The 22,243-nt window shown below is 38.0% G+C and overlaps 1 long non-coding RNA gene across 1 annotated transcript in view; it reads left to right on the top strand.

Annotated features, from left to right (window-relative positions):
* The first annotated feature begins 3,911 nt into the window (after window positions 1-3,911).
* Window positions 3,912-22,243, top strand: part of LOC108640461 — a 116,817-nt gene continuing 98,485 nt past the window's right edge. The window contains exon 1 of the long non-coding RNA XR_001921195.1: window positions 3,912-4,190. This is a non-coding gene — a long non-coding RNA (uncharacterized LOC108640461). The remainder of the gene's footprint in view (window positions 4,191-22,243) is intronic.

The raw sequence follows: 22,243 nt of genomic DNA, 5'->3' as shown, positions 1-22,243 counted from the left end.
CTTAGGTTTTATTTGTAATTAAGAATAAAGTGCATGATTTTACTGATTTACTGCAACTTTTTCAAACTTCAGAATTCCAGGAATGAATTTTTATGTTTTTTGTTGGACTCAGAGAAGGTATTTTAACTTGGCCTAATCGTGGCAAAGTGCCAGTTTTCATTAATTAAGTTCGTAATTGTGGAACAGGAGTGAGAACAGTTTACAGAGGCGGAGCAGGAGAAGAACTTTAAGTAGCATTGCATGGCGAATGAGATGCACAGCTTCCATTATCAACAGGAGCTGCATGTCTAATCCACCAGACTCGGCACTGCAGAAAATGTTCCCTGGGATGTCAGGTGTTAAGGGGAAGAATGGGCCTCTCACGTTCTTTGCACTTACAAGCCGGCTGTAACCTTTTGACTCTCTCTCTCTTTCTCTTCTTGAGTTTTGTTTCCTGAAAGGAAAAGGGGGTGGGGGAACTCAGGGGAAGAAGGCTTAAAGAGTGGAAGATCTGTTTCAAAGTACTGTAGTGTATTTGCAAGCTTTTTTTTTTTTTTTTTTTCTCATGGAATTAGTTTTGTTTTATTTCTTAAAGAAGCAGTTGCTTTTAATGCAGTGTTTACAGCACGACTTAAGATATGAATGTCTTGCTGAGTACCACTGTCAACACTATAAACTTTACAGATGTGATTCTGCTGCAAGTGTTTTGCACATAGCTTTTTTGTCTTTCTAACTAAAATGAATATAATCTCATTTAAGAGTATAACTGAGGAGGAGAGCTAGTTCTGTGAATAAATGTTACAGGTGTTGCTTTTTATATGGACCACTGTTATGCAGAAGAACAACCCCCACATAACAAGAAATCCCTTTTATTCTCAGAGGATTCCTTAACGTAGCATGATCATGTATTGATCACATTGAACTTGGATGTATTCCAAGCCTGAAGATCTGCATATGCAAAGAAAAGACTTTGTATAATACTTACACATTTTATCTTCTTGCTACCTCTGAGTTAGTAAGTGTGAAAATACCTTGGTGCAAGGAGTGGAGCATTTTCTTCTTAATATGAAAGATCATGCAACAGATAAGGGAGAAAAGAGGTGGCTAATTAAGGTAGACCTCTCCAAAATTCATTCCTTTTGAGGAAAAAGAGCAGAACGTGGAAAAATATATGAAAACTTACATCACCCTTCCTTGAAATAGTCTGTTCTGGGCTGATCCATATTAGAATGTAAAAATGGAAACACTGAGGTGGTGTTTACTTCCATTAATTAAAAAGAATCTTGCTCATAGCACAGCACCCTGAGAATGTTAAAGGAGTTTTATGTATTCCTGGCTCCCATCTTTGGTTTGAGGACCTCGTTCTGCTTCAACCTTTGTGTCTTTTTTTGTTATTTTGATTATTTTGAAATGGCTCACATTGCCTTTGCATGGCTGAAATGTGGCAGCGATGGAGTGGTGCCAATGGAGGGGTAATTTTACAGCCAGCAATCAGGAAAAGGAAGAGTCCTTAGCCAGGGGACTCAACAGTGCCAGGAGGAGCCATTATTCTATTATTATTTCCAGTGTGGAAGCATTGTTTTAAGTTACATTAAAAACATCCTTTAAATTTCTTTGTTATTTGTGTTGTAAATTTTCCGTATCAACCTTTCCAAATGAAAGGTGTGTGAATGTGTAACTAAGTGGACTGCTTGAGATGCATCTTGCTTTAGAAATTGTAGGTTAAAGGGAAACCTGAAATCAGTGGTAATTCCTCTGTTTTAGCCTGGAAGTTCACAGAGATTGGCCAAAGATGGAGTGAGTTCTCCATTTCTTAACACTTGCTGGGACCAACACTCCAGACAGCCTGTCTCCTGACAAGCACTGTCCTCCCATATTTTTCCTATTATTAGGGACTCAAACCCCTTATGATTTAAGGGTCCAACTCTATGTAAGCTTTCCAGGAACCTTACATTTAGAGGGCTAAAAGAGAGAGAATGAAGCCTATATTGTTATTCATGTGCATGGCTTTGTATTTACCTCCTGGAGATTGGTGTATGTTGAAGCCTATAATGGATTTGAATGATGTTTCAGAAGGTTTGATATAGGTAGTTTCCTTGTGTCCAGTTACTCAGAAGTCCAGTGTCAGTAAATATTTTATATTCAATACTGCTTTAATTCCACTATGTAGAGCATGTGTTGTGAACCAGTATTGAAGGGATCCATTTATTGAATATTATTTTCATCATCCCTTTTTTATTGATAGATTTTGAGGAGGTGAAGGCAAGTGATATTTGGCATAAATGCAAAACTTGAAATAATGTCTCCCAAATCATTTGGGCCACTTGAGACACAAATGGGAACAGAATCCAAATATCCTAAATTCCAATCCAGCATCTTAATCCTGAGCCCATTTTTTCTCATTCAAAATTAAAGTGTCCTTGATTATTATTTCTACTGCCAGGGCTTTCCAAGGATTTAAATGTGACCTAATTTATTAAATGCTGTCTTATGTGCAAGACAGAAATAAAATCCTTACCCCAGGGCACTTACTCAGTGTCCCTGATCCTGCAATCTGATCTCTTGAATGAATGTCTGAACTAACACAGGCCATGCTGCCTGTTCAGAGCGTTTCACTGGGATTTTAACGGAGAGTGAACATGTAGATTGCAGGTTGTCTACACCAACCCCAATGAATTTCAGTACATTGCTGCTGCTTTCTTGCATGGTTACGTGTTTCCCTGAGTCCTCTACGAGCTTTTGTGTAGCGGTTGCTCAGTTACTTTCAGTAGACGGTGAAGTTTGGGCTGAACTGTTTTTTCAGCTACGTCTTAGCCTTGATCTGTGGCACCACTTAAAGATGCTTTGCGATGCACCTTGAGATTAAAGTGCATCGCCCCTGCGGTGCATTGATCTCATCTGGCCCAGAAAGGGGTTGTCATAGATCTGCTTTTGAAATCAGGACTCCCTCATGGGTTTTTCCAAGGCATCATCTCCATGTCATTGGGTTGGCAGGATATGAAGCTGAGGGTCTTTTTGAAGTTTTCCTTCACACCAAGGGGTGTATACTTGTTGTGTGGGAATTGTGGTAAATTACACCCTCGTCTCCCTGTGTGTTCAGTGCAGGATAACTTAATGCAGTGTTCAAATATTCTGGACCTTTTTAAAAAGTAAATTGTTTGATTTGCTATGTTGGAGTATTAAAATGAAGAATGGAATCTGAATGCTGAGAACTCATTTCTTGCAGAGGACTGAAATACCTGGGCTGAACTTCATGAATAAATTAAACAGTCCTATAAACATCTATTCCTTTGTAGCTACAGACAATAGTCTTATTTTAAGGAACATGATCATGTGCTTCATCAAAAATCACTCATGCTGATATTACTTAGTTTTTGTATAATCGTAAAGCAAATATCATTTTGAAGTCTGCTGGTGTATCTCACATTTCAATCTTTTTTTTTTTTTTAAAGTACAAAAAAGTTAGTTTTCTGCATCAGATGATTTGTTATTGGAAAAACAAAGTAACATTTCTTTACTCAAAACTCTTCTTCCAGCAAAACTGCGGAACGTGGAAAATATTTTCCAGCTTTCAGAGTTTATTTGATTTTGAACACTTTTGGTTATGTAAGTTTTAATAAGTAGCTTTGGTGTACCCCTAAAGGCACACCCCACACACTTATGTTGTGTGACCTAGGGTCACAAGTAATGGCTGCAAGCTAATTGATTGAGAAAGGCTTGTCTGACTGGGCCCCTTTGAGTCCTCCCTTTACATTCCTAAATTTCTGTAAAGGAGGCACTGGCAGCTTTGCCTGGAGAGAGGAGGGGTTGGGGGAAAGGGAGGAAGTTTCTCAGTTTCTGATTATGCGCAGAGTTTCCTTGTACCGAGCTTATGTTCTCCACCCACTACTTAGTAAGAACTCCTTAACAACTTAAAGCTTTATCCCTGTGAGTACCAGAAAAGTGATCTGAGTATTTATTGAGCAGGGAGAACAAACTGCTTGCTCCAGTCAGGGAGAAAGCTTATGGAAATGATATTAGACCTTCAGCAAAGTGCACAGCTGCATCATACAGAAGCTGAGACTCAAACTGACAGGCAAATAAGCCAGATCACGGAAGGGGCCTCTGTGTGGCAGCTCTGAGCTACTAAGTGTTGGACAACTAGGCAAAAAGTGCAATGGAACAGGGCAGAAAATAGCACACTAACTTCAGGCAACTGTTGCTTTTTCATGGTGAGTCCAGATTTGAAATGTTGTTTGAAATGTAGCTCTTTTTGTTGTTTCTAAAAACCCTTCCGTTTTACCACAGCAATCCTTTTGTGAAGCTCATTGTGTTAGAGATTATTTGTCCGGATGTGCAGTTCAGTTCTGACCGATACAGAAATGTACAGGGATAGCCCTTTCCTTGCTGCTTGCTCTCTCTTTTGCCTTTGCTTGCTTCAGGAGGCAGGTCCCGTTTCCAAAAGCTGGCTGCATGGCTCCTAATTTGGAAAGAAGGAGTTTTGCAGCCAGCACTTGGTGTGCAGCTGCATGTAGGTGAATGAGTGAACATAATTTCTATGCAGAGTTTTCTGCATTTTGAGCTTTGTGGCACCTCTCCATTGCTCCTTATTTCTCTGCCTTATCTTGAGAATGTATGGCACGGTCACTATGAAAAGAGCTTTGTGTTTGAATTCCTGGTGAGTCGAAGGGTCAGGGCCTATGAGTTATCTGCCTGCCAGCAAGACTCATTGCTGTGTCCCTTTATTTTTCAAGCTGAAATAGAAAAAACATGTGTCCTCATCCCTTTTCTATAAACGTATTTTGAATTCAGGTTTTACATGCTGTTTGTGTGTGCTTTGTTCTTTTGACAAACTTCGGGTTTGGGGGGAAGCCAGTTTTATTCTCTCCATATTTATTTTATTTACTCAAGCTTTCCTGCAGCTTTTTTACATTCCTTTGTTGTGATGCACATAATTTTTTTTCTTAAAACAACATTCAGTTATTTTGATTTCTGCTAAGAGAAAAAGGATTGATACTTGGATACATATTTCCAAAAATACCAGAGAACTGTCTAAATTTTAGGTAAGTTGCACAATTATGCAGAAGATAAGACTTCTATAACATTTGACTCACTTAAGGAGGGAGACACAATACCTCTGGATAAGTTCTTGAACAGATTGTGTTGGATACCCTAGTCACTTAGTGTATTGGTAATAAATATCATCTGAGCTATAATGTAATTTCAGTTACTGACTTACTTTGAAAAAGCTACTTTATTAGCACAGCAACAGAATTAAACATTGCATGTTGACAGTAACATTAGAAATATGTTTGCAAAAACTGCTGAGTGGAGGAAATTTGGAGTAATAAATCATCAAAGCATGTCAGAGTTACTCTGTGTGTGATGTTTTAAGATGTCTGTAATTTAGAGGAGAAATGAGTCTGGTTTTCCTCCAGCAGAAGTGTGATTCTGTAGAAAATTATTTTCATCATATATTTCATTAAATAAATAGTTTTCTTAAAAAAAAAAAAAGAAAAGTAGCCAAAGTCGGTGCAAGAAAAATCTTAGGAGCTAAAGGGAAAAGGCTCACTTGATAGAATAATTCTAATATGCAATATAAAAAGTTGGTCAGATGAACTCTACGCACAAGGTATATTACTATCATGTCTTGACCAGTCTTTTAAAGTTTGTCTGCTCACCTGAAACTTGCTAGCATTTAGCACAGTGCCTGTTTAAAAAAATAAGATGATGCTTCAGATCTGAGTTGATCTCACGTTGCCGTCCCTTTCAAGTGCAGAAGTTCGTGTTGTTCACCTCTTGTGTCCTTTCTTATTTGCCAGTTTGAGATCTTGAGTTTACCCATCAATTCTGAAAATGGTTTTAAAAATAAGGGGGGGAAATTTTGTCAAAGAAAGCTGAATACAGATTTGAATGTGATGCTGCAATGTACAGTGATCTAAATGGACCTCATTCTTCATGTTTTCTTATTGTGAATTGAATTTCTGCATATTTTGACTTAGGCTAAACATTAGACTTTCTACAAGAAAATTATTGACTGTGTTCTTAGCTTAGTTAAGGGTGTGCTTTTCTTTTAAGAGTTTCAGGGTTCACTTTGAGGGAAGGAAATATGTCCTAAGTAACATAAATGTGATTTCCTTCTTGGCTATACTGTGATGGGGGAATCCCTACTGAAGTGTTCTTTACACCTTTAAAAACTGAAAGTAAAAGAAACTTTGAGGAGATGGTCTCCTTCCAGTTTTGATGGCCTGGAGAGCTGGGTATCCATCTACCTCCTGGTGGTCACGAGTCACTTGGGGAGCAGGGGCTGGTGGGTGCTCACATGTGGCCACCTCCTCCATAGGCACACGAGCAGAGGATCAATCCTTTCTGTGCTGTTGGATTTCCATTGGTAAAATAATGCACCACTGGTGTTGTGACACCAGATTAGAGAGTTATGAAACATTTCTTCATGCTCTGATGATCAGCCTGATGAAGGGGAAAAGGTTTAATGAGGAGGAGAAGAATTTACTGAGGATTTTATGCCTATATCTGTTATTAAAAGGAGAATATCTGCTCCCAGTAGCTGTGTTCTGTGATTCACAGAATCCCTGCAATAATGATGTGAATGATGATTAAATGTAGTGTTCTTACTGACCATCTGAGGGATGACACAACTTAGTGTGACTGGCAGGAAGCTTAAACGTCAATAGTATATCTCCAAATACTACTATTCTCTCTTAGAGAAAGTCAAAGAATCATGATCTCAAACTAAAATATTTATACTGTCTTTTTTAATTCTCTCTGACACCAGTTAGAGAAAAAAAAAAAAAAGGAAGTCTTGAAAAGGTTAAAACACTATTGCTTTATAGTGTTAATTTTTTTGAAAAGTTTGTATTTAACATTTTTAGTGTTTTTCAAGGAGTAACTAGGTTTATTTTGTGAATTACAAAGTGATTTTGGAGGTTCACTTTTGGTTTTGTTCTGTTGTTCTGTGTGGAAGAAGAAAAACTTTTATTTACCAGCCCTGTTCCTTTTATTGACCCATTCCTTAACAGAAACAGGTCTTCATGACCCCTATGGGTACCTTTACTGTCACATGAGAAATCATGGAAATTCAAGACTAACAATTGATTTTTCTTTCAAAGAATGGCAGTAGTTTATGCTGTCATGACAAGGTGATGTCTATAACAAGAGAGGAAGGAAAATTGACAGGTATACGAGAATTGTAGAATTCATGGAGTCAGTGGATCACAGTGATAAGATGAATTTAAAGTTTAAACCCAAACCCTATGTTATATCCTAGTAATTTTGAAAAAAATATATTTTTAAAAGAATTTAAAAAAAACCCAAGGACAAAGAAAAGTTTCTTTCATCTTCTCAGCTACAACTCATGATCACATGGAATATGATCTTTGGGAGACCCAGATTAACTTTTGGTTTGTTTTTACTTTCCAACAACATATTCAAACCATCAGCAGAAGACTATCCCGAAAGGTGATGATGAAGGTGACAGAAGAACAGATAAAAGGAGAAACATTTTTCTCCTGAGGTTTTTTAAGTGATTATAATATGTGGATAAAAGCAAATGAACACAGAGAAAAAGCAGAAGTAATCACAGATGAAGATAGGAGCAGTAATGAGAGAGGCAGGAACTGGAAAAGCAAAACAGAGGAGATCTAAAAGTAAAAGAATATTGCATGAGAGAGGACTAAAATGGTCTGTCAGGCACTGAGATGAGCCTGTGCCTTGGGAATTGTCAACTGACGTGCTGTCTTTCTTCTGGTTTGTTCAGAAGCATTTCCACTGCTGGCAGTCAGTTTTATACCTGAAGTTATAAATTCATCCAAGAAAATAGGCTGTTCTTTCCAAAAGTATGATCACAGCATTTCAGGGAGGAGAATGTTAGATTGAACCTTTCTTTTCCACCTAACATCCTCTTATATTCACTTATATTGCTCTGTCTAGTAGTGAAGGTGGAGGTGAGGATGGATGGTTACATGTGATATGTCTGGTTGTTTTTTTGGTTTAAGTTCCTTTTCTCAACTCCAGCAAGATTCCAGTAACTTTAAAAATTCTTGTAAAACCCTTTGGAAGGTCATTGGGCAATTCTGATTCTTGGATCTGAGAGAGATGCAAGCCATTTGGAACATGAAACATCAGAAAATAGAAAACATGAAATCTGTGAAGGACAAGAGAAATGGCAATGGACTTTCCTCTACCTCTCCTCTGGCCACCCACTTTAAATTCATTTCATCACCCATGGCTTTATTCAGGACTCTGTCAAAGGTCCTCCTGACTTTGGTAGGCGTTTGGTGAGGTCAATGGGTGAGTTCAAAACTGTGTTCATGATAATTTTCAGTGTATGAATGTGGAACCCATAACATTTTAAGGTTCCTCAATATTCTACTGAAAATGACCACATAACCAGAGTAATACACTACAGTGCTATCTGCAGTTTCTGAGATACCTACTTCTTCATTATAGAAATGTTTGGTGATTCAAGCAATAATTAGATGAGTTTTCCAATTCTGGTATTACCTTTAAAACACAAAGACTCTGTTAGTATTCATTATGTAATCCCAGTTTATTTAGCAATATGATAGAAATAGGTAAGAAATACAACTTGAAGTACTGCAAAAAGCACCCTGTTCTCCCTCTTTTAAGCCATTTTGAGTGACAGTATCCCATTTGTATTACCAGCTCTCCACATCTCTTAATCCAAGAAACGTTCCATGGACCATAAATGTCCTGTGAAAGACTTGCAGGCCCTGTAATTGGTTCCATTTTGAACAGTGCACATTGATTGGTGTTAAATGATAAAGGAAAAGATAAATTAAAGAAGTACATGTCCCATCACTGTTGGCAATTTTCATTATTTCCAAAAAGCAGCACCAGCTAAAGACATCCTTCAAGAATAGTCCTTTGTGGCAGAGCTTGTTGAAGCTATCCCAGTGCTCTTTTGCTGCTTCTCCCTCTTCCCTGCTGCCCCTGTAAGGGTGTACAACCTTGGAAAGCTACTCAGAGGAATGGATCAGAATTGACTCTGGTTAAAATAATGCTGAAAATGAGGATTTGGTTTTGGTGTATGTTTTATAAGTTATTCATGATTCTGACCTGGTTGTCACTGAGCATCTGTTATTTCAACCTGTCTGTAATAAATACCTGAAATAAAAATCTGTGCCTTTAATAGAGGAGAGTAAGTAATAAATGATGAAAATGGAGGAGAAAGTGATCAGTGCAGAACTTTGTTCAGAAAAATATACAAAATGGGACACAGCAACATGACAGATAGAATCAGTCTGTGTTGAAAATACGTTAGAATTTATCATATGGAAATCAGAGTGTGCTCTCTATTGGCCCCATAAAGCTTCTTTCAAGCTCTGGCTGGAAATTCACAAGGGAAGTTTTTTCCAGAAGTACCCAGGGTAGTACCCAGCTATCCTTCCACTGACAGCAATGAGAATTACATGAGTATTAGGCAAAAACTGTAAAATTTAATGCTAAAGAAAAGTCGGATTCTTCAAATTCTTTCCTTTGTGTTTTTGTTTGTTTGTTTTTTTTTTTTCATTTACAATCTAGTGCCAATCTCTGGAATAAAAACAAGAAATTTGGCAGGATCTGACATCTTAATCATGTTTTAAGTTACATCAAACCATTTGCTTTCCATCACTTTGCTGTTCTTTTAACTGTATTTTTGGCCTGAAATTTTTCATTGTGTAGTCCCAAACCACAGGTGATTCTTTTTTGTTGTTTGTTTTCCTTTCTTTCTTTTTTTTGTTAAAGGAAGCGTGTTAAAATTATTTTAAGCAGCAGAAGTAGGAATACATTATATTTCTCCTGTTAAAAATGAAGTAAACAAAACCAACTCAACAAAAGTCTTTGAACAACAACCCTTGAAACAATGTGATCAACAGGTAGTTTGTGGACTACTTTCAAGGGTCTGACGTAAAAATAAATATAAGTTGTTATATACTGGAGATGTTAAATCATAGCTACTTATTACATGTCTTTTGGCAGTAGGTGTTAGGGTACATACTGTGTTTTTTTTATTTGCTATGAGGATCCTATTACAAATTGGGCATCCCATGTGGATAGCACTGTCCTGTCCTTAGAGACTGCAATGCTGAAAGTGCTTGGTGTGAGCACCTATCCAAGGTTAACTTAGCTGGGTGCTGAGAAGTGAAAACACAGGAAGCAAGAATGCCATCTTGGAGCAACTCACATGGAGAAGGAATGAACCCTCCCTCCATCTTCCACATTCTTCAAGTATTATTAATACTCAGTTTTGATGTAGATTGTTCATTTTAATGCTGCTGTTGGCTCTGTTTCCCAGAAATGTTTGTTTTCAGTACTGAATCAGAAGAATCACAATCAGTTTTTGCTATAGTTTTTCACAAAAAGAAGGGATGTCACTATGAAGCCTTCTGAGTGAGCAGGGCTGGCTCAAGTTTCATATGGGCATTGCAATGTATATTCATATGGAGAATAATACAGGGAGATGCTTTCTTTTTTTTTTTTTTTTCCTGAAGGCTTCCTAGACTGTAATTGTGTTAATTGAAATGAAGATGGGCTGGGTTTTTTTCCCCTCTTTATATGCTGCCCTATATACATAATTACAGTATAACTTCTGCTTCTCTCCCAACATTACAACCAGGTGATTGACAACAGTACTGTGACTCATAACTCAGCTCTGGCAGGACAGGCAGTGGTCATCTCCTCCATCTTACCTCAAAGTTACCGCTGTTTTATGTTTTTTTTCTTTTATTCAGCCACTTATATTCAAAAATCTGTTATTTTAAATAGCATCATGCCATATACTGCTAGGTTATGGAGTATAGACAGATTTATTTTGGGCATATCAGCAGGTCACAGCAAATATAGCTTCTGAATTGCTTTTTTGAATAGAAATATATAATATTCCATAGAAAACCTCTGAACTGAACCAATATTTAATTACTCTGGTTAATATTTATGTATTAGGGAACAGCATGATAGTGACACACAGAATCCTGACTTTATTCTATCTATTCCATCTTTTATTTTATATTATTTAGACTTCAGCTCTGACAGTTTTGGTGGGGGGTTTTTGATGGCATGCTTTATTTTATGTATCGAATCCACTACTCTTTTGCTTAAAATTTGACCAAAACTGCCTCCCTTCCAACATGCATCTTTCTGAACAAAACCCAAAAAAAGATTGTGAGCAAAAGCAATGCGTGACAGTGTATAGGCAAATAGATTTATTTAGAGGATAAGAAGTTTACCTACACTTAAATTTTTTTATATTATCTATTAAACCAAATGATGCTGTTACTTTAAATAGAGGGTTTTTTTGTGCTTCAGTCTTCTCAGAGATAAATTGAAATTAGTAAAATGTTTTATACATGGTCTGATATTGTGACTTAAAGAACTCTCTGGTTATTGGGGATAGACTCTGAAAGGGAAAATGTGTCAGCAGTTTTTTTGACCTGACCAAAACTGAAATATCAAAAACTTTACATGGAAACTTGACTTTTTACCTACATTGAGCTACATATGGTATCTATGTAAAAATCAGACTGATTTTCATGTGGAGGAGTCTATTCTTAAGACAGTCCAGCTACGAACTGTTGGAAAGAACTTCCAGTTTTAGACATTGACATGGTTAAACACCTTCATTTTAGTTTAAATAATTTGAAAAGGTAACTATTTTATGGGAATTTAGTAACAGGAATGTAGTACACAGTGCCATTGTGTCCATCTCTGTCATCCTGGGTTTATTTGGAGTTTACTACAGAATTAAGAATTTCTGAAAGTAGAAATGTCGAGGTATCATCTAGCTTCTTTGTAGCTTTGGGCAAATCACTTAAAGCATGTAATTTCTTAGTGCTAAAATATTTTTAGTATTTCTACTTATTTTATAAATTAAGGTGTTCCTTTTTATCTCCAAGTACATTAACTTGATAATATCTATCTAGAGAGTTTTTTGGTATTTTTTTCTTGTTGGTTTTTAACTTTGCAAGTCTATTTATCTATGCTCTATGAGTAATTATTTACATCTGGTTGGATGCATTTGTAGGTGATCTTTGGTATGTCTGAAGTCAGGAAGTGAAAGTCTTCTATTTCGAAGTGTGAAGTATGGTGCATGTCACACTTAAAGTAAGATCTGGATTCCTGCTGGATTGGAAGCAGAGTCACTCATCACAGTTCCTAAAAATGGATTTTAGATCTTAGAATCTATTAAAAAAAACCAAACTACCCAAACTGTGGCCTGGCATATGACAGGGCTGGTGAACTGTCACATTACCAACAGTATTAATCTTAAATATTTGTTGTTACTCTCACTAAGAAAGTGAGACTTCTACTAAGGTTTGTATGTTTTTCTTTGTTCTTTCCTTTTTTCATGGGTTTTTGAACCCTTTCATCTCTCTCAGTTAAGTTTGAAAAGCTAAATTCTCAATGAATATCATGTTTTATGAAAATCCGTGTCTGTATGGAGGGAAAAAACCCCAGATCAGTGCCAATTTTGAGGAAGAGGCAGGCAGAACATAGCTGTTATACATTCTGTTTGGCAGTGGCTCAGTGGCCAAAAAAGATGTGTGCAGTCCCAGACTCTTCACAGCACAGTTTCTCCTGCCAGGTGATAGTGTAATAAACAATGTGGAGAGACATGGCCATTTGCAGTGAGAAGAAAGAATGTGGAGATGCAGAGCAAAGAGCATAAATCTGAAGGAAAGCAGGTTTCGTTCAATCTGGTGCTTACAGGACACCTTGGGTTTGCTATTGCAAAAGAATAAAGGACCAAATGCCAGAAGATCTTAAAAGGATGTAAATTGCTTGCTATAGGCAAACAAGAACATCTTGTTTGCTGGTTTTTTTTTCTATTTACTGAGTATTTCATCCTGCATGGAAAATATTACATACTATTTCAGTCATCACAAGCTGCACTGAACACAAGATTTGTACTAATCTTTCACATGAGATGGGCCAACTGCAGTTAAGTTCTGTATAAATAGTAAGATGGGGATGCTGAGATACAAAATATGATAATAAAAGTTAACTTGGAGGAAACCTACTTTTTCCAACTGTGAATTAAGCCAGAACTCGTTTCTTTATTTGGCTCTGTTGAAGTCAGCACAGACATGTTTAGATGAGGATAAAATCTTGATTTTTCAAGCGCTTCAGTATTTTCTATTTGTTTACATTTAAAATGCCTATGTATTCCATCTTACCTTGGACATATTGTCTGCTTCTGTAAACTTGGGTTGAGTCTTTTCTAAAGATGAGAATTATAATACAGAAAATATTAATGATTTCCTGTTTCTCTTATTTGAATAATATTTTTGAAGAACACTCTAATTCTCAGCCAAACAAGGTTCATCAATGGATATGAATCACCACTGTCTTTTATGATTTTATTGATTATGTAGATATGGTTTTCTAAAATGCTGGAGCTTGTGTAAGATAATTTTCCTTCTCCTAAAGTCATTCAAGATAAGGGAAAACACCAACTCATTTTCATTAGTATGCTTTTGTTTTACAAGCTGAATGAGTGCCAGATGATGATCAACAGCATTCACTAGTTTATTTATTAGAGGAAAGTAGAAAGGTTTCACATTTGAATATCAGTTGCCTTTTATGGGCTGCTTTAGAAAGGTACTACTTCTAAATATTCTCCTGGGCATTTTTCAAGAAATGGGAATGCTACCACTAGCAAGAGAAAAATCTTAATGACTCAGGTCGCTGCAGACCTGAAGTCCATCCAGCAACAACTTTTGGATGGAATTTGCAGCTGAATTAAAAAAGTTACTAGCAACTAGGATTTGTCCTTTGAAATGCTGGATAACAGATGTATTTAGCCACAGTTGCCATTCTCCAATATCTGCAGTGCTTACAAGCTCAGTGCTCAGGACACAAGTCTCTTCCTCTCTTCAGGGCATTTAGGGATGGAGGTAAGTCCTTAGAGCAATATTCCCTTCTTACAGCTGGTAAAGCAGACCATAAAGGCTACCGTGGGAATGGCGTATGAAGGTCTCTCCGTGGCTCCTTTTTGTGCATTTCTGTACACCCTTTTTGGTGGGTAAATCATGGGGATTCTCTGAAGGAAAAGATTCCTCGTACATGCAATAGCACATTACTGCTTCCAAGCAAGTGGTTCTCTTCCCTTTCACGGCTCTCCCATTTCATGTCCGCTCAGTAACCAGGGACCAGACCAGTAGTGCGCTTTTCCTTTTAGCAGCATGTTGTGATGTTAGAACTTCCTGAAAAACCATGTGTTTCATATGGTTTTTATATTTTAATCACATTTTTTTAAAGTGCTTCCAGATGTAAGCACATATTTGGTTACAGCTTACTGCACATGCTTACACACTGATAAACTGGTAAGGCCTGCATTCAACAGCCTGGAAATCCATATGTGACTTTCTATGTGACTTCAAATGCTCTGTTTTGGGGTGCTGGAAGTCAATGGGTTGAGGTTGCTGGTTTTCTCAGAGGTGTTCAGCAACAGTTAGTGCAATAATTACAGTGGCTTAGTAATGTGAAAAGTCCTATTGCAAGAGAAAATGCTTTCCCTTTTCTTTCCTCTTCCATGACTCAGGCATCTACTCATGCTTCAGTTGGCTCTTGACAAAGACAGACAGACGAAGCACCCAGGCAATCAGAGAGGCTGGTTATGTGCTTAGGACTTCCATATACCTGTGCAGGAGCACACAAAGCAAAACGAATGTGTTCTGGGCTCAGGAAATCCTCATGCAAGTGCGCTGTGCGTGCAAATACAGGAGGTAAAATTACTTCATTAATTTTCCTTTTTATATCTTCTGTGATTGGCAAACTCATGTCTGTTCGCTACATCCCTTCACCAGAGATCCCTTGCTGCTTTCCTACCAGGGAGTCCTGGGCACGAGGAATACCCCTAAGGGAAGCAGGCCACAGGAAAAGGAAGAGATGAGTTTCCCATGTTGGCAATGTAAAAGGCTCAGTCCTACTTGTGCTTCACCCATTTTTCCTTTCCAAGCAGGAATCTTGAGCAAGACAAAGCACCAGCAGTTCCCTTTTTGCTGATTCAAGTTTTGTGGTAGCTCAAGCAGACCTCTATGGAAAGCTGAAAAATGTAAAGCAGACCTATGTAGCACCTCTTGAGCGTGAGTGGTGGGAGGGAGATGGGGTGTGGGGTTGGAGTTCTTTGGGTGTCCTAAAAAAGAGGAAAGCCATGAGACAGGTACCTAATGGCCACAGAATAGGCTTTGTGTAAGAAGTGGAGGCTTTGGGACAGATAGAAATTCTCAGAACTTCATATGATGAAAAGATCAAGGACTAGGAAGCTTCTCACAAAGATAAAATCGGAGTATTTTGTAAAGGCTTAGTGAGTGAAAGCTGAGAAAAAGAATCTTAACTTGAAATATATATTCATAGTCAACCTTAAACTGGGATAATCAGGAACAGACTGATGCTGTAGGCTGCTCAGGTCATGCCATGCAGGGCCATTTGTCGGTAGCTTGAGGGAAATCTTAAAAAAAACCCACAAGGTTTGTGTGAGAGATGCACAGAAACATCCATAATTTAACTGAATAACTTCAAACGTGGTAAGGTGAGCTCAGTGTTGGCTTAGAGGCTGCGTGCTACTCGAGTTTTAAAAAAGAAGATTTTATTTGGTTCACTTGGGACATCTCAAATGTTGATAAACTGGAGAGATCTGTGCCAGTACTTCTGTCAAATGGTGACTGAGAAAAACATGTACAACAGAAATGTACTGTGCAATGAATCAAGTAACACAGTTTCTATTCAGAACACAGCCCTGTGGGTAGATTATATAGAGTAATTTTAGCCCCCTTAGAAGTGTGTTGCTAGAATTACTCTATAAAGAGCAGAAATAGCAGAAGCCTGGTAATTACAGATGCTGAATTAAAAAAAAAAATGGAGCAAAAATATTTATTGCAATGAGATTGAAACACTTAAAATCTTTTCAGTTAGTCTCACATTAGCCTTTGTGCACCAGTGGCATTTAAATTAAAACCAGTATGTTTCCATAAATAGAAAAGTTGGTTTTGATGAAGGCAGAATTTGTGATTAAAACAGCCTCCATTTGAAATCCCTGATTGCATCTATAAAGCAACTCCTTTGAACAGTATCCTGCTGGCATGCTGTTGATGACAATAAAGCTAAATATAAGTACAGAGAGATATCTGCAAATGTGTGTGTCCAGCTATATATTTATATATGTCACTGACCAACTGGAAGCAATTGGGAAACTCGACTTATCTAATTCAAATGCAGACGTGATCTTATGATCCTTTTCCCCCAAATCTGGTCAAACAGAGATATCTAAAGTTCCTTGTGTGGGAAAGAAGCAAGTGCCCACTCTACCCCACCTGTTATGAGCAGATTATAAATGCAACACTGCCACAGTACACACGCTTGTGTGAAGACCTGCACACAAGTGCTGAGAATAGACATCTTGTAAGATATGTGGGCTGACACAGGCTGGACACCAATGGGTATAAATCTAAAATTTTCATGAGAGGTTATTTTTTAACCTTATTTAACTTTTTTTTTGGCTATTTCTTGTAAGTAGTATGTCTTAGAGTCATTATTTCACAATATCTGCCTTGAAAAAGGTGACACTACTGTTATATTTTATTATATATTTATTAATTGCTTTTTATTATATACTTATTCATATAACTAAGATTAGGATGGTTTTGATCCATTAAATCACTCCTGCTGTATCTGTTTTTTTTAAATTCTACAGTGAGGAAGTAAAGTTGATTAGTTTACATGTGCACTGCTAAGGCAATCTTCCATTAAAATACTTGTAATAAGGAAGAAACCATTGCTTGTATGAAACTTCATCTTTTTTAAAGGTGAATGGTGGTAAAGTAACAAAGACAAATGTAAACTATAAGTCTGAATGCATCACTGATGTTGCCTACTTGTTTAGTATGTATTTAGAGAAACCTAAAAGGTCCCCCCCGTCAGTACTTTCAGTCAGTTGTAGCTGATGGCAAGATCTGTAAGTCTTTTTTCTCCAGATTTTTTTTCATTATTCTGCTTTCTCTATGTTTTACCATATCTTATTGTGTATTCATATAGAGCATGAATTTGATAGAATACATAGAGAACTTATTATTCTATAAAGGGGCAATATTTATCCTGAGAAAGTAGGTATTTACTATTGCTTATCTAGTATATTTTTAAGCATGTTAATATTTTCTATAATACTGAGCTAGGAAGAAAAGCAAAGAATTTTTGTGACCTTTTATTTTTTTTACTCCAAATAGTAATAATTTTTTAAATCTTTAATACTTCAGTTAATAAGCAATATAATTTTTTTTGCAAGTGACTTACTGATTGCAGCAAATGTCTAAAAATTCTCTTACATCAACGTTACTACAGATGTAGAGCACATAGGAAAACTGTGCTGAAAGACCTGCACTAAGAATCACTGGATCCTTTAATGCAGATCTGTCTTATGCAAGGAACTTATAAAGGTGGAGTTGGCAACTTGGAGGGTGCATTGAAGTTTTAAAGCCCTGAGGTCATGATATTGGATAAAAATCTTAATTTTCATTTAAAAGAAAAGAAAAAAAAATGTATAGTCCAGATTGTTATAGAAAGAAATGTAAACCATGACTTTAGCATGAATTCAAATAAGCATTAGAAGGTAAGTTTAAAAGTACACCATGTTTTTAATTTATTTCAAAGTCCTAATATCACAATCCTTTCAAGTCTTACCTTGATTTTGTACATGCCAGAGTTTTACCTTCTGTAGAGGCATATGATATGTATGTGTGTGTATATATATCTCTGAAAGCAAGAGATCATCTCAAAATGTCGTCTGGTTTCTCTGGTCCTTGCTAGCTGAAGGCAGTGAACACGTGACAAATGGAGCAGAAATCAGAGAGCAGAAAATGGTAATTGGCAATTTAATCAATAGCTAGACCACAGTGTAAATATCTGTTGATATTTGTGGTGTCTGGGATAACAGGGGGAAGGGGTTAGTGCTGCTTCTGCTTTGTAATGCTTTAGCAATGCTTGTAGCCATAAACCTGCCTTAAAACACCAATTAAACAGGGTTTATGACTGCTTTGTGTTACTGGAGTGATGTAATAGAGCAACACGTACCAATGAAACCAACCTGTTGTTTTGCCGTCTTTAAAATAACAAACCTGAATAACATAAAGTAATCTGAGTGCCTTGTGTCTAAAAGCAACGGATGGTCCTCTCCCTCCCTATGAATTAAGAAGTTATTTGAGTTAACTGGTAGGTTATAGGCTGTTAGGCCCGTAGTATCGATTTGAATACATAGCAGCTGGAGCATGTAGATGCTGGAGACTCAGGATGAGAAGTGCAGAACAGCTGGGAAAGGCCTTGGGCTGGCAAGGAAAGGAGGCAACAGCTGGAGGGTATAAACATCAGGGACCTGACAGGGAAGATTTAGATGAGGAGAAAACCTTCAACTAGGAACAGGATTGTGAAGCTTTACCTTGGTGGTAGGTGCTCCACACAGAGATTTTCCCCCAAAATTTTTATTTGGTCACTCTTAAGTCTTCTTCTACCTCTTTTCCACATCTGTATATATCAGTCTCAACTGGGTAGTGTATGCCACGTTTTATATGTCATAATTTTACTATATATGTTATTATTTTCCATTCTGTTAATTTAAAATATAAAAATTAAAAAGATATCTTTAATGAGTAACTCATCAGCATCAAACTACATCATATTAAGAACCAGTATTGCTATGAACAGTACTTTTCAACTGTGATTTCTCGTTAGTGCTTTTAAGACTATTTTTCAAAGTCTATTGAATTGCATAAGCCTAAGTATATGATATCATATATATATTGTTATGTGCTTGTAGACTAAAAAGAAAAAGCAGAACAAAAAAAGTGAGATCATTCAGGTTAACATTCTGTGTGAAATGAATTCCTCTTGAAATATGATTTTCAGAATGCAAGGTCCAATCTTGATTTAAAAAGGTCAAGGACAGAGAACATGCTACTGTGTTCCAGTGGCAAAGTACTCATCCCTGTGTATCTGCATCATATATATAAATATGATCTGAACTTGACTGCTGGAACTTGTTTGTAGTGCTGTCTGTTACCTCTAAAAACCTCCTGTCAAAACTGATTTAGCCAGTGATCCATTCAGATATAATTTTCATAGGATAAATGAAGCTGCATTACCAAGTTTCTTCCAGTCCTTTACTTATGAGGCTCTTCAGTGAGTTTTTCTTGAATTGTGCACATCAGACATTGATATAGCCTTCCAACACTAGATGCTTGAGTGCCAAGTATACAGTTAATCCCAGTTCTTCAGTCCTATTCAGGCTTCTTCCACAGAGGCCTCCGGGGATGTGTTTTTCCCTTCGGCCCTGGCAGCACATGGGGAGCTCATGTTCGGCGGAGTCATGTCCACTCTTAGTGCCAGGTCTTTTAAGAAATGTTGCCCTCAGCATAAACTCTCTCACTCTGCCAAGAGAACCCTACTCTCTTGTTTAATTTATAGATATATAAATTGGTTCTCAGTGTGAAGTGACTTGCCCAGAGGCTCACAGTGGCAGGCCCTGGGAGGAGCAATCAAACTCCTAAATATCATACTATGTCCTTGCCAATGGACTATCAATTTACTTGTTTCTTTCCCTGTAATTTATGTATGACTGAATATTTGCCTTTTTTTCCCCTGCGTGGACTGAGGCTATACATGCTCTTTCTTTTAGATTTGGTCTAGTTTCGTCTGTTAACATGGTATAGTTTAGGGTTGCAAGGTGATAATGCTATTTCTCTAATCATGTTTATTATTATTACTATAAAATGTTATTTATAGGGTTAATTATTTCCTGTAGTTGTGTGATGAATAAAATATTCATCTCAAGTACATTGTGAAATTCCTCTCATGTTGTTTAACTTAAGATTAAATTTCTTTCATTGCTGCTGAGCCCTGTTCAGGGTGGTACTCTTTCTGTGCTTCCTCTGGAGAGCTGATATCATGCTGGTTTGGAATATTCATTAGTTGCCCAACCCTTTTTCCAGAGATAACTCTGGTTATGACCATTTCAAATGCTTCTGCTTTTAAAAAGTGCATTATGATATTACTTATTTCAAGAAAAAGGGGATTGAACCTGAAATCTCCTTCATAGACTCTTTATACAGAGCAGGAAGAGGAGAGCCCCATCTTCTTGGAATGGATTAACATTACCAGCATGACACCCTTGCACTGAGGGCAGAAGCTATTGTTTCCCTTCCCAGGTGTAAGAAAACTATTCCCTAGTGCTAAGTAGAAGGGTAGGACTTTTTTTTTTTTTTTTTTTTTCCTATATACTCTGTGTTTAAAAGCTCCTATTTGAATGGAGCAAGTGTTTTACTGGGGAAAAAAAAAAAAACTAAACCAAAATAACTTGATTCCTTAGGATATCAAATTGTATGTGAAAATGGAAATGAATCCAAAGAAAAGCTAAACTAACTTGAAATTAATAAGTATTTTTAACAATTCCTTGAACAGTTGTTCACCTTCCTTGAAATGAAGGAGGCATCTTCTATTATTTTTAGTTATCGCTTTCTCTTGAAGCCCTTTGCTGGAGCAGTTGTTTGGTGTGAGTTGTACAGGTTGCAGGTCTGCAGTCAGGCACAGCCCTGCTGGGTCCTACCAGGCAGTGAGTGTGGAGAGCAGTGAGAATTGTGCCTGCCTGGCACCACGGCAGTGTGGTGTACTGATGTTGGCAGTGAATCCCTGTTCCTGGTCTGTTCCTGGTCACCTGGCATCCGTGATGGCCTTTGAGGTCTCCTCTTGCTGGTGGGGCAGAATTGTTGCATGCTGTTGTGCACTGTCTGGAAGCAGGAGGGTTGAAACTTCACCGGGACTACTTGTTTGCGCCATGAAGGAGGTTATGGGCATGGTGAGAGGGGGGGAGAGCTGCTATGCTGAGGGGAATCAGGCAGTACAGACAAGACTCCAGGGATGTAAGGGGGTGTAAGGCTCCTGGGCCGCCCTGCCATGCTCTGGAGCATTGTGACATGGATGCTCATCACCTGGAGTTTGGATTGTTCACTCTGGTTCCGCCAGGTGGTGACTGATGGGGCCAGTGGAGAGGTGGCAGTGCTCTCTTGGAGCTAAGGCACATACCATGCTGGGTCTGGGGGACCCTGGGGCCAGGTTCAGCACAGGCTGCTGCACCCCTGTGCTACATTCCCTCTGAGGGTTCCAGGCTTTGAGGGGTGGCACAAGGCACCCCCAGCCTTGTGATCAGGATCTGGCCTGCAGTGCTCTGGGCCAGACCATAAATACCTACAGCAGCCTCAGTGGTGCCCAGAGGGGGTCACAGACCGTGCTAGTTCTGCTTGGCCACAATGCAGGGAGCAGGAATGGGACGTTCTCCCTCTTCCCCCTGCAATGCAGGGGCCTCCCCCCACCCTGCATGCCCCTGCTCTGACCTGGACCCTTCTCAGAGGGGGAACACAGTGATCCCCACAAGGTATTTTAGGAAGAGCAAGACCAGCAGACAGACTCTTCCTCTTGTAAAATATCTCAGTTGCTGGGCTGGCTGGTGTGAAATGATGTCTTGTGGCAGTTCTTGAGCTCAAGAGCAGATGGTATCTATGTGCTACACTGTAAGTGCAGCAGAAGCACTTGGAGGATTAAAATGATGACTCATTGGAGCAGAGCAGGACAGGGAGATGAACACTAGAAAGAGATGGCATTAGTCAATACGAAGTTGTTGGCTTTTTGGAGGCATGCAAAACATGTATTTTACACTACTTGGAAGTGGTAAGTTCTCAAAGTTGTAAACCTGCTGTCCATACTATATATTAAACTAAATAAAAGACAAAAAGACAACAAAGGCAACCTCTTTTTTTATTTTCTTGTTTTGGTTTGTTTTGGTGGGGTTGTTGCTATTGTTGGTTTTGGGGTTTTTTTTATTCTTATGTTTTGCTTTTCATCTACCAGGTAATGAGTCCCTATGAAATTAAAAAAACAATCCTTGTCTGGCTTGGGTAAATAGAAAGATTGGCTTGCCTTTAAGTGATTGATTACTTTTAAATTACTGTGAAAGCTCCTTTTAAATAGGTCAATATAAGTGACAAAGTAAGCAAAGCTACTCCTGTCCCCCTTTTTGTTGGAGGTAGCCTTAAAATTTTCAGCATACATTTATGGTGTGGAACTTAAGATAACACACCTCTAACACGATTCCTAGGTGATACAGTTGCTGTGAATGAGGTAGAGGTGACACATGTAAGGATGTTTAAGGACTTTTCCAGTTTTTCTTTTAGACAATTTTGTAGGAGGTTGTAACTTCTGTGAAGCTCAGAAGCTGAAGTATTTTGTG

The sequence above is a fragment of the Manacus vitellinus genome, unplaced genomic scaffold, assembly GCF_001715985.3.
Source record: "Manacus vitellinus isolate BGI_N305 unplaced genomic scaffold, ASM171598v3 scaffold_34_pilon, whole genome shotgun sequence".
Lineage (NCBI taxonomy): Eukaryota > Metazoa > Chordata > Aves > Passeriformes > Pipridae > Manacus > Manacus vitellinus.
The sequence above is the reverse complement of the archived record's forward strand: the minus strand, read 5'-3'. Positions and strand labels throughout refer to the sequence as shown.